Here is a 12,767-nt window from a genome sequence, read left to right on the forward strand (position 1 = left end):
TCCCTCTCCCGCTCCCCGCTCTTGTGCTCTTTCTCTCTCTCACTCTCTCTCTCAAATAAATAAATAAAATCTTTAAAAAAAATAAAAATAAAAAAATAAAATAAAATAAAAGATTGGGGCCCTCCTGGAGCTTACATTCTGGTAGAAGAGAAGGATAATAAACATGTAGAGATGCATAAAATAAGGCCATATAATGGCCAGGACAAGAAAGAAAATAAAGCAGGGTAATAAAGAGACTAACTGGGATAGGTGGGGTCAAGTTGGTAAGACTGTCAGGGAAGGCTCTCTGAAAAGAACCCTATTGAACAATGACCTTAATTAGCAAGAAAAAGGCATGGAGAAGAGAATTCCAAAGGCCTCAGGGAGAGCAGAGGGTGTGGGGAGCAACAGGGAGGCCAGTGGAAGGTGAGGAACAGGGAAGAGAGGAGACAGGAGGTGACATCAGAGACATGAGCCCGCCCCAGATCACCGGGAGTCCTGTGAGTCATAGCAAGGAATGTGGGTTTTATTACCATCCACACTACCATATTTCCAATCATTTGTTAAACACTTTTTGAAAGAGTTAGAAATAGACCTACATTGTTCTTTTTTTTTTAATTAGCTGAAATAAGATGCTTTAATGATAATATACGATGTTATAATTAAGTAGAAATTTGAAAATATTAAAAGCTTAAAGCACATACACACACACACACACACCGAAGGGGTCTATCCTTTGTCTTATGAATTTTCACATGCAGAAGGTACACAGTATGCCATCAGGGACCCTGCTATTGCCATTTGCTCCTGCAAAATCTATTTCTACAAATAAGCAAAGAAATCCTTGCAATACTGCGCCCCAGGCTCCTAATTTCAGACCACAGCTGAAGTTAAGCACTTAGGAAATTTTCATTGTCTTTTAAAGCCAGTGAGAGAACCGCTCCAGATTTTTCTTTCTCACTAGGTTCTTGGGATGACTCTGAGGAGAGTACATGTGATTTTTGGAAACTGTAATTTTTTCCAGCCCCTAGAGATGGGGAGGAAGAGTCAAGTGGGTGCCAGAAAAGTGAGCTGAAACACATTATGTAGTGGGCTTAATAGAAAACCCACCATGTGATGAAATATTCTCTCTCCCTTTTTTAATTTATGAAAAGCACTTACTTGCATGTTCCACACCCATCTCCCATGGGGCTTCCTGGTCCATTCAACTGCATCACTTAAGAATTAATTTTTTTCTCTGCAGCCAAAGCTATTAAGACAGCGAGACAAAGATAGGCATCTCTGTTTCATTGGTTCAGAAGGAGTTCCCTCAGGAGTTTTCTTCCTCCTTTATCCCAGTGTGATTCTAAGGAATACCCATCCACCCCAATTTCGATCTTATCCATTTACCTAGACTTAGAGATTCAGAGCAATAGCTGAAGTGAAGCCACCAACTCACAGATGAAATTTTTTAAGGAACCCTCCCCAGGCTCTGCTCCTAAATAGAACAGTATCTTATCTCACCATCCAGTAGAGTTTTAAATAATGTGGGAAAACCAACTTCCTGTGGGATCTTAGCCAATCACTGACTCTCTCTGGATCTCAGTTTGTCCACACAGAAGAGAATAATTAAATCGGAGAGGGAAAAGCAATATGAACTAGGATGCTCATTGGAGCATTAAATACAATGGTGAAAAATTAGAGACAGGTCAATCTCCAAAATGCTAACCTCATAATAGTATTTTACTGGATTTCATTAATAATAAAAACAACTAGAATTCATATAGTATATTAGCTTATAAGGCATTGGCAAGTACATTGCTTCATTTGTAAGCAGCCTAACAAAAACCAGACCAGCTTACAATTTTTATTTATTACTATTTTACAGATGAGGAAACTAAGACTGAAACAGGTTATGTGGTTCGTATCAAGTTACACAGACGGTATGTGACAGAGCACCTACCCAGACCCCCCACGGAAGACTGTGACGGTCATGGAGTTTGGATTCAGGCAGGTTTGGTCTTGAACAGTAGCTCCACCATCTTCTATTACTGCATCTTTTGAAAGTTGTCCATCTGAAGAGGCCTCCGTTTTCCCATCAGCAGAACAGGCTGGGGGGTATGTGATTGGACAGGAGGACATCCATAGAATGCAGTGCCTGGCAGGTAGTTGATAGAATCAATCCTATTTCCTTCTTTCTTCTCTTTTAACTGTTGATTCCATAGCCTTTCTACTGACTACATCATGCTACCCCTACCATCCCTGAAACTCGTTACAGGTAATTCTATCTTCTCCTTACCTGCTAGTCCAGGGCAGTGATTCTCAACGGGCCACCAGCTTCATTACTACCCCCTGGCCTCGGGCCACCCACACCAAGCAGAGAGGAAAAGCAGCCCTTTCCCCTGGCACCAGGACCCTTCCTTCTTTTCTTCCCACTGAACGCTGAATTCCCGCTTGCCCCTTTCAAGCTGTGGCACTTGTTGACTTTAGTTGGGCTCCGTGTGTCAGAAAACAATGTGAGTAGTTTTGTGTTTTTACATGTTCAGGGCTTTCTGAGTAATCTGGGTTAAAGGATGAGTGAATGGCAAGCAAGACTTGGACGTTAAAGATAAAAAATCACCCAGGAGGGATTAGCAGATTTATCTCTCCTAGAACCATTTGTTCACATTCCAAAGGGTTGTAACTCCTTCCAGGGTCTCCTCAGAGATGTGTTTACATTAACAGAGCAAAGGTTTCTGTCCTTCTCTCAGGAAGAGAGGAAAGACAGCTGGGCAGCTTTTCCTCTATCGATAATTCCGGGTTCCACTCCTGTGCTGTAGACACCCTCCCTGCTTCAGACATGTAGGAGATGGCTGCCTTTATCATGTCGCCCTCAGGGGGAACTGGGGCACGGGGACCTGGTGCCAACATGTTCCCTAAGTAAATAAATCTGTCTGCCTCTGATCCAGAAACCTCGTAATACAAGGATAAAATATATATATATATATATATATATATATATATATATATAAAATATTATCTCCTTGACTTGATTTCTTCTCCATCAAAGCCTGAAATACATTTCAGGCCCTTTCCCACTTGGTTGAACCTGGGTCATTATCATCTACAGAGTCATCTCAAATGAATGCAGAGGAAAATGTAATTTGCTATCAGTTCCAATGTTGATCAGGTAGAATTAAATGGAAAAGAGAAATATAAGCATGCCTATCTTGGGAATCAGATTTAAGACCCTAAACACAACCCTAAACTTCATTTAGGGGTGATGGGGAAAATTCGTAAGTCGGGGGGAATTAAAGGGTAAGAGAGACCCACCAAATTCACCAGTTACCATTAACTATAATATCACAACATAGCACTTAACTATTTCAACTAAGTAAAAGGAATGAAATACAATCTCTCAGATCATCCGTGTATTCTTTGGCCAGAGGAAAGGAGCTTCCAACAAAACCATGGCTCTGGTGACAGAGGATTGGTAGAGAGCAAGCGAATGGTGCTGCTTGCACCTTTGTATTTGGTCTGCCGAGACACTGAGAGCAAAAACACCTCCTTAATTCGACTGCAACCAAAATTCTCAGGTTTTGGCAGTCTTTTCCTGCACGGCTGCTTTCTAGTGACCTTTGTGAGCCAAATCTATCTTCATTTAGAAACACACAGGAAGTCAATCTCAGCAGGCACCCTTGTATTTGGTCTGTCGAGACATTGAGAGCAAAAACACCTCCTTAATTCGACTGCAACCAAAATTCTCAGGTTTTGGCAGTCTTTTCCTGCACGGCTGCTTTCTAGTGACCTTTGTGAGCCAAATCTATCTTCATTTAGAAACACACAGGAAGTCAATCTCAGCAGGCTTTGGTCAGAGACTTTTGTGATCTGCACAAAGTGTCCTGGGTCCAGGTGGTCACAAGATTGGCGGAGTGAATCTAAACGAGCCACATCAGCAAGCACAGCAGTGAATGAAACTTGAGTCAGCCAGTGACTGATCCCTGGCTCTGATGAGTTCACATTCCCAACACAGCTTTGCCCTCAGACTTTAGATTTCCAGTGCCTTCAGGGCGATGCTTGGTTGTCCCATTGTACAAAGCCTAGGGGGATCCTGCTACTTAGCTGTGTAACTGCTTTCCAGATCCAAAGCACAGCCAGCTGCCTTGCTGGCATCTCCTTGCAATCCACTCTGTCTGGTCCCACTTCTTCCTGCTAAATCCAATCAGTTCAGTATCTGACAAAAGTGAAAACGTGAAAAAGCTGGTTTCTCTTATCATCTCAAAGGTAGATTTATTCTATGACTTTGGACAAGTCATTCAACCATTCTGATCTCTGTTCTTTTAAAACATAAGTAGCCAGCATGGATTGTCAGCACATAGCTATCTATGTTTCCAGGGATAGCATTCAGTAAATTATGAAAACCCTCTGGAAGGGTTAGTTTATACAAAGCAGGCAAATTCCAACTGTAGGGAGATTAATCCCTTCATAAAATAGCATAAAAATACTGAGACACTAAGTTTCAAGAGGATGGAATCTGACTCTAGCTGCATTGTTCTGCCTTAAACCTCAGCCAATGTAATGAGCCAAAAAAAACAAAAACAAAAACAAAAAAGCCCCAAATCTTAATCATTAAATGCATTTAGATAATACAGTGGCAAAACCAACTTCCTGAACGGTGGAAATTATATCTGCTTCTAATAGCTCTACTCCATTTGCATGATGACTTGAAAAACTACCAGGGCAAAACCATTTCATGGCGTAACTGACCAGCGTGCCAATATATCATGTTCACTATTTTTCATTTTCTAAGGAACAACACGAAAGATCAGTGTCCTACCATTTTGAAACATTAACAGGACTGCAAATATCAACAAATCTAATTTACTGGAAGAGGCTTTTAGATGCCGGGGATGACCATTTTTGCCCAGGCAGTTGCGTGGTTTGGTGACAACGAAAAATGGGCTGATATTTCTATCTTATCTGATTCTGTCATAGTTGTAGAGTTGGCTTCCGCCAGGGGTCCGGCATCCTGGGAAACTGACCTCTTTGTTCTGGGGCTGTTAAATCACAGAAGCCTGTGGGTTCCACCCAGCTTACTTAGAAGGAATATTTAAGCAGTTCTACTCTGTGCTGGGTAAGAAATTATAGAGAACAGCTTGCATCCCAAACTGGCAACAAGCATGGTCTCCGCCCTATAATGCACGCATCAATAGAACCCTGCACCCAGCTTCAGTGATTAAGCTAGCTTTGCTTTTAAAGTAGACAGCACCGAGATAATCTCATTTGCTTGTATCAGTCCAGGAAGAGTGTGTTGTGTTTGAGCACCGTGCAAGACTCTTTTGTTTGCTGTTTTTATAAGCCTAACGTTCCCTTCCCACCCAGAATGGCCAGTTAATATACCAGGACTAAATGTTTGGAGAATTACTCTACCATATGGAAGTAGCAAATGAAGAACATAAAAAGCAGAAAGATCTATGCCCTGGTGGATAGTGGTCTCAAATTCACTCATTATTCATATGAATGTAAGAAACACAGGGAACAGGAGAAGGTCAGTGGGGTCCATGGAGGCCATTCCTTTCCAATATGCTCTTTTTTTCTTGGGCAGCATCTAATTGCTTCTGTGCTGCATACAGTTGGGCCTGGAATTCTGTTCCAAATATTTATTATTCTAAAAAAAAAAGAAAAAAAAAAAGGTTCCTGGTGTCTGTTCTGTATTTAGATTGTTGAGTTTCAAGTTGCTGGCAGACGAGGTCCTGGGCAGAGGTGGGCTTCAGAGGAGCCTCATGCTGCTTCCTGGGAGGTTCCACCCCTCTTGGAAAAAGAAAAGGCTACTTTAACCCCAAGGTTTGTTTATCATTTTCCATAGGAGGTGTGCTACTGGAAAATGTTGGGGAGTAGGGGGTGGTCAAGGGAGACAGACATTTTTCAAAAAGAAAGCATGCTTCCTGGTTTTCGGGAAAATAGAAGGGTGTAAAATGGCCTAGGCATTACCTCTCCCAGTTATTGAAGTCCCTCTTCCTTCCTTCCTTCCTTCCTTCCTTCCTTCCTTCGTTCCTTCCTTCCTTCCCTCCTTCCCTCCCTCCCTCCCTCCTTCCTTCCTTCTTACATTTTTTTTTTTATATATCCAGAGCCCACTCCAATAAAGGCACCTTATCTGGGAAGTTATTATTTTACCCTGGTCTTCCTTACTCTGGGAAAATTTGCAGTGTCTTCAGAATAGCTACTGACCCTCGCTTGTGTATACCTTCAGAGGTCTAGGATGCTAACCCCCAACAACACCTCAACTTCTTGACACCAAATGCCTCGGTGACCAGAGACAGCCAAATCAACAGCAGCTAAAACTGGGAAATGAGAACAATAAAACTTAGACTCACCCTCAAGTAACTTACAGCTTTGCTAAGACAGCAATATCCATGCATATTAACTAATTCATTAAACAATACATGATAATATATTGAGAGCCTGTGAAGAAGCTCTAAAGCCACTGTGTTAGAATCTAGTGCCACATAAATCTAAGGCCAGGTCCGGAAGCTGTACAACCAGCATCTTGGAGATGTTATGGGGTCTCCCTCTTACTACACAAAGATTTTCATACAATTGGTCCTTAAAAGATGGGTAAGAGCCACACATTCTTCATCTAGTAAATAGAATTACTAATACTCCGGGGTCCATAATTTCTTTATTTGACTCCTAGGAGTTTTTGGAGGCTTCATGCCCTGGTATATGCAAGGCAATTGTATTATCAGACAAAAGGATCTTTCTTTTGTAAGAATTTCAATCCATCAAGTAACGAAATGATGCATTTGGGCTGGAATTCTCTCCTTCCTGGGACTGAACATTAATCATCCCATGAACGGGTCTGTTCTTCCTCAAAGCAAGGTTTGGTCCATCTAGAGCACTATTCTCACACATGAGAGCTAGAAAATTTTGACCACTATGGGCTGCCTGTAAAACAGGATGGAGTTTTCAAGGAGGGCTATTCATTACCTCACAAATCCTACGGTATGTCTGCCTTGGGTTTATTAGTTCAGTGAAATTTTGATGGATTTTAAAATATATATAAATAACTGTAGTAAAAAGCCTGTGCAGCTTTCACCCACACATGAACTGAAGAAACTAATAGGCCCAAGTGCTATGAACACAAACACACCCAACTGGATTTGTTTGGTGGGATGATGATTTCACTCTTGGAAGCCCTGCCTGCTACTCTTGGATATGCTTTATTTTTTTTTCTTCTAATATAATTTCACATTCAACAAGGTAAAGCAGAATGGCTTCTCATTGACGTATGCCTCTATAAATACCTACAAAAAGAGAAGCAGTTTAGGTTAGAAATGAAACATATAAACCTCAGTCAAGGCAAAGTGGAGAGATTTATAAACTTCCTAATGAATTTTATCGCAATAAAACCTTGATCGTGTAAAGAATGTCAAGTATATTTGTTGACACTGTGGTCTCAGGCACTCAAGATAGAAGAAGCAAGACAGGTAAGAGAAGTTTAAAAGTAACAAAAAGAAAGGAGGAAGAGTGAGTAACAAACACATTAAGGGAAGTGGGAGAACGTTTTGCCCATGTTAAGCAGTTTAGAGTTCCCTAGATTCAGGCTCTATTAATCCCTGCCTTAAATATGGGGAGGGGGGTGATGAGCCCTATGAACTACCTTAACTTCCTAGACCTTGTGGCCCATTCAGAATAAGACTTGTTATCTTAATGTGTTAGCACTGGCAGAACCTGGGAGACTTGCTAGTCCAACCCTCATGTTCTACATATGAAGAAATTATGACTCAGAGAAGTAAAGGGACTTTTCAAGGATCTTTCAGCTGGTCAGCAGAAGAAATGAGGCTAAATTAGATCTATTTCCTCCCCTGTTCGCATTTCCACTCAGCTCCCTTCTTGATTTTTGGTGGGCCCTTCTAATTCCCCATCATTCTGTGTACACCCCTCCTCTTCACCCTCTTCTGCATCCCCCCAACACACACTTCACTGCATCCCCCCAACGTGCGCACACTCGCATTTCTGCTGTACGCTTGTGCAATAGGAGTTCTCCATCAGTTAGGACAGGCTGGCAAAAAATAACAAGGAATATATGTTGACAGCCTAGTGTTTACACACTGAACACAAATGCAATGTAAATGACTTTCTGGCACTCCCCGCCGTTACACATGCTGAAATGCAACCTTTGAGAAACTCCTGATGGAATTCACCAGTTCTCTTCTCCCTGAATCCACCAAATTATTGCACAACACAAATCCAGCTGTGCTAGCCCGCCTGTGGAGGAGAGAAGCTGTGGGGCTAGTGGTGTTTCCCAGTGGATTCATTTGTTGAGGCAATCCTGCTGCTGTCACCCCTCGCTGGGAAATAGCCGTTTGTTTTGTTAGAATTTTTGGATTCGGTTGGCTTCTTCCATGACACACGACAGATACATAAACCCTCTGGTTCAAACACTTCACCTCCCGGGCACGAATACTCCCCACCCACATCCCCACCCTCTGAGGTCTTCACCCCCACACCCCACCCTCTCTCTCCTCTCCACCCTAGGCTTAACAACAAGCCCCACTAACTTATTGTAAAAGGCCAACATGAAATAGCAAAAAAAAAAAAAAAAAATCCTTCATTCTAAAAATTTTTAAGAGGGCTTCTGTGAAGTTCTCTGCTCTCCTTGCCATGCTCATTGCTGCCACTAACAAGCCATCAGAGAAATCTGAATTTTGAGCTGTTTTCTTCGTGGTAAGGATGGATTTAGACAATTGAAATGGATGGGTAGCATTGTGGGGGTCTGGTGGAATGGTATCCCTCCTTAAAATATTTAATAATAGAAGAGCAAAAGTTCAGGCCAAGAATTAGGAAGACATTATGACTGCTCTATGGAAGAGTAAACTCAGGTTTAAGACAAAGAAGGACTTTCTGCTGAAAAGGACTAACTACTACACTCTCTGTTATTTCAGTGAGGTCAGATGACCATCTACGCAGATGCTCCTGGCAAGAATTCTTGAGAGAAATCCTGGACCAGACACTCTGAATCCCCTCCCCCAGCTCTCCACACCTGTGGTCACAGAAACCCCTCTGACAGCGGGGTTGAGAACAGACTGTAATACGGGTTTGGAAAGGATCACAGGATTTGATGGATGCAGGGATTAAAAATAGACTCGTTAGCAGGATGTTCCAACCAACTATGGGGTGATTCTACCGCTCACAGTGGACACTGGAGCTAATAAAACCTTCAAAGACCTTCTATAACGAGCAAAAAGAATATTTTATAAATATCACACCCAAAATTTATTTCACTTTTGAAATGCACGAGCACACTTGAAAAGTTTATTCCCTTAGGTAATATAAATAGCAACTTTTAACATAAAATTGAGGAAATAATAGTCCCTACTTCATAGAGAATATGATGTTTGGAGGAAGTGAGGCATGAAAACTGCTGGACAGATTGCCAAGCATGGTCAGTAATTAGTAAGTGCTAACAGTTTGCCTTACTTACGGTCAATATTGCTTTTCTCAGTAAGTTATTTCTTTTTTTTTTTCAAGATTTTATTTATTCATTTGAAAGCGAGAGAGAGAGAGAGCCCAAGCAGGGGGAGGGGCAGAAGGAGAGGGACAAGCAGACTCTCTGCTGAGCAGGGAGCTTGGTGTGAGGCTTGATCCCAGGACACTGAGATCATGACCTGAACCAAAGTTGGATGCTTCACCGACTGAGCCACCCAGGCGCCCCTCAGTAAGCTATTTCTGAGTAGATATTGCCTAGGTGGATACCCACACTTGGTCAGAAGTATCCCGATCCCAGCTGCATCATCAGGCACAGCCCACAGCGTTGAACATGGAGCAGTGCAGAGAGGGAATGCTCATGCACGCACCGTGTTGGCATCTTGGTGCAGCCTGGCGACTATAAACGTAGAAGGAAGTCACAACGAAAGCAAGCACTCAAAAGGCTCCATTTTCCTCAGAAAGTAAACAAAATCTAATGAAGGTAGAATAAAAGGGGCAAATAGAAAGAACTGGGTCAAGAGAGATTTGGTACATAGATTTGTGTGTGTGACTAATTTAGCGGGTTGGTGGTGCCTTGCAACTCCATGGTATTTTCCAGCTGGCTCGAGGGAGTAGAGAACTTAGGGCCAAACATTTGGTGAGTTTCCTAATGAAAGAAATTAAACAACAGCCACTCTGGCTTTTTGTAAGCAAAGCTGTGTTAACCAAACTCCAGAAAGAGAAGCAGTTCTGACTCTAATCCATGTCCATGGGTCTATAGGCTCAGACCGAGGTGAGCACCCCCAGAGGTCCCATGTTGCTGCTGGTTCCGTTCACCAGGCCAGAACAAAAACAGCGACATATACTGAAAGAGACTCTCAAAAAGTGACTTCTGAAAAGTAAGCAATAGATACTTTTTAACCTCCAAAAGCAAAGGCACAAATTGCCCAGAGGCAAATGGGTCAATGCCCAGCTAGCTCCCAGCCAGAACACAAGATCGATGAGCTGGAAAGCTTCAACTCTGACAGGACTCTGGACTCAACTCAAACTCATTAGATGACACCATCCGATTTGGGAATCAACGCAGCTAACTAACTACCCAGTAGAGGTCTCTACTCCAAGGACAAGCCTCGCAGTGACGACCTGTTTCCTCAGCTAAAGTCTGTGCAGAGTAAGTGCAAAAGATAAGGTTCCAAAAGCCAGATGTTCCTGGACATTCATTTTTAGGAACTGTCTGAGACATCCGGTTGCAGTGTTCTTAGACACAGAAGAGTTAAAATGGTCTCTGGCTACCTCAACTTCACCCAGAACAAAAAAACTGCCCACCACATACACAATCATGATTCCTCTTTCAGCACAAACGATCCAAATTGAAACCCCAGAGCCCATGATAAACTTTTAGTGGCATATCTTATAACTAGAATATTGGTAGGTCATGGGAGTCTCAGCATTTTAATGTAATGATGTAATGGGGAACATGACTCCCCAAGGTTCTTGTCCCCCGGTGTATATGTCCCATATAATTCCTTTCCCTTGAGTGTGGGCAGGACATGCGAATATGATGGGATTATCACGCCCTTGATTAGATGACATTCTCTAAGTTTGCACTGTAAGATTAGAGAGAGATTCTCCTGCTGGAAGAAGTACGATGAAGAAGAAAAGTACATTGAAGCAGTACATGTGGAGAGAAGACCATGACAATGTGGAGAGAAGTCCATGGCCATGTGCAGAGAAGACCATGGCCATGTGGAGGGAAGACCATGGCCATGTGGAGGGAAGACCATGGCCAGGTAGAGAGAAGTCCATGGCCAGGTGGAGAGAAGTCCATGGCCAGGTGGAGAGAAGACCAGGTGGCTAGAACCTGAGAGTGGCTTCCACTCTCTGACAAGACTGACAAGATCACCCAGCCAACAGCAAGCAAGATGACACCACTTTCCTGTAGCCACAGGGAAAACAATTCTGCCAACAGCAGGAATGGGCTTGGAAAAGAACTCTGGGTCCAAAGAGAACACCACCCCATTGACACCTTGATTTCAGCCTTGTGAGACCCTGAGCAGAGGACTCAGTTAGACCATATGCAGACTCCTGACCCTGGATACTGAGAGACAATAAACATGTCATTTTAAACTGTTAAGTTTGTGACAATTTGTTACAAAGCAACAGAAAACTAATACATAGCCCCAGTCGAGTGACTATATGTTCTCATTTATCAACTGTGTGACCTCATGCAGATTAAAGAATTCTTCTGGGCCTCCCCCTTTGTTGTCTCTAAAAATGTGAATTATAAACACATCTGCTCAATTATTTTCATATGTTTAAAGCAAAGATTAAAAGAGATGTTATTTGTGAAAGATGTTATTTTGGACATTATAAAGCACTAATGAAGTAATTGGTAATATTCAATGAAAATCTGTGAGTTCTATGAAAATTCAAAGGTCCTTATGGGCTAAAAGGAGAACGATAAACTCTGGCTCCAGCCCTTCAAGACAGGGTGGGATTATGAGAATCTCTGCTCCTATGACCTATCTCCAAAGCAAATGCCAGAGGAGGTTTGGGTTCATCCAGCAGAAGGTGTAAACATGGGGAAATTCCCTCTTTCATGGAAACTGCCAGAACCTCACTGTGCAAATGATCTACTTATCCATGTTGTATATATTTATTTTACTGTGCCAAGTCTTAGGTATGCAAACTGTGGATAAGGAAGCAAACAAGGCTCAGCTTCTCTTAAGGCAGTTAAAGCACTTAGGAAGACACAGATAAGAGATGAACAATTACAAACAGGGTAAAAATGTTATATTAGATGGAGGAGCACCTGCCTGCCATGGGGATGTATAGGAAGGTATCCCAGAGAAAGGCAGGCTTGACTTGATTAGTAAAGGACAATTAGGGGTAATTAAACAGGTGAGTTTGACAGGATATTGGGAAAAGGCATTTTATGGGAAATAGCTAAAGACACAAAGGCTTAAGAACATGACCCTTTTAGGGACAAGCACATTAGTGCCATCTGGCTTTATAAAAGAGAACATAAAAGTATGTGACAAAATTATAAGTTTAGAGTTAGAGAAAGACCAGACCATGAAGGATCTTACATGCTTTGTTCAAGAAGATGAGAGGAGTCTTAGGTGGCTTTTAAACAAATTGGCATCTCAAACTTGGGCAGCAGTGTGGGTAATGGATTAGAAAGAAGAGAGAATCCACCTTGAAGGTAATTTAAGAAATCTGGATAAGAAAAGGTAATGACAACATCAGTGCAGATTAACAGAAGGATGAATTTAAGAGCCAGCCAGAAAGTAGTACAAGCAGGACCCAATAGGCCAGCATGAATCTAGGTGAGAAAGATGTCATGGTTAGATCCGAGGTTA

Source organism: Halichoerus grypus, chromosome 7, assembly GCF_964656455.1.
Source record: "Halichoerus grypus chromosome 7, mHalGry1.hap1.1, whole genome shotgun sequence".
Lineage (NCBI taxonomy): Eukaryota > Metazoa > Chordata > Mammalia > Carnivora > Phocidae > Halichoerus > Halichoerus grypus.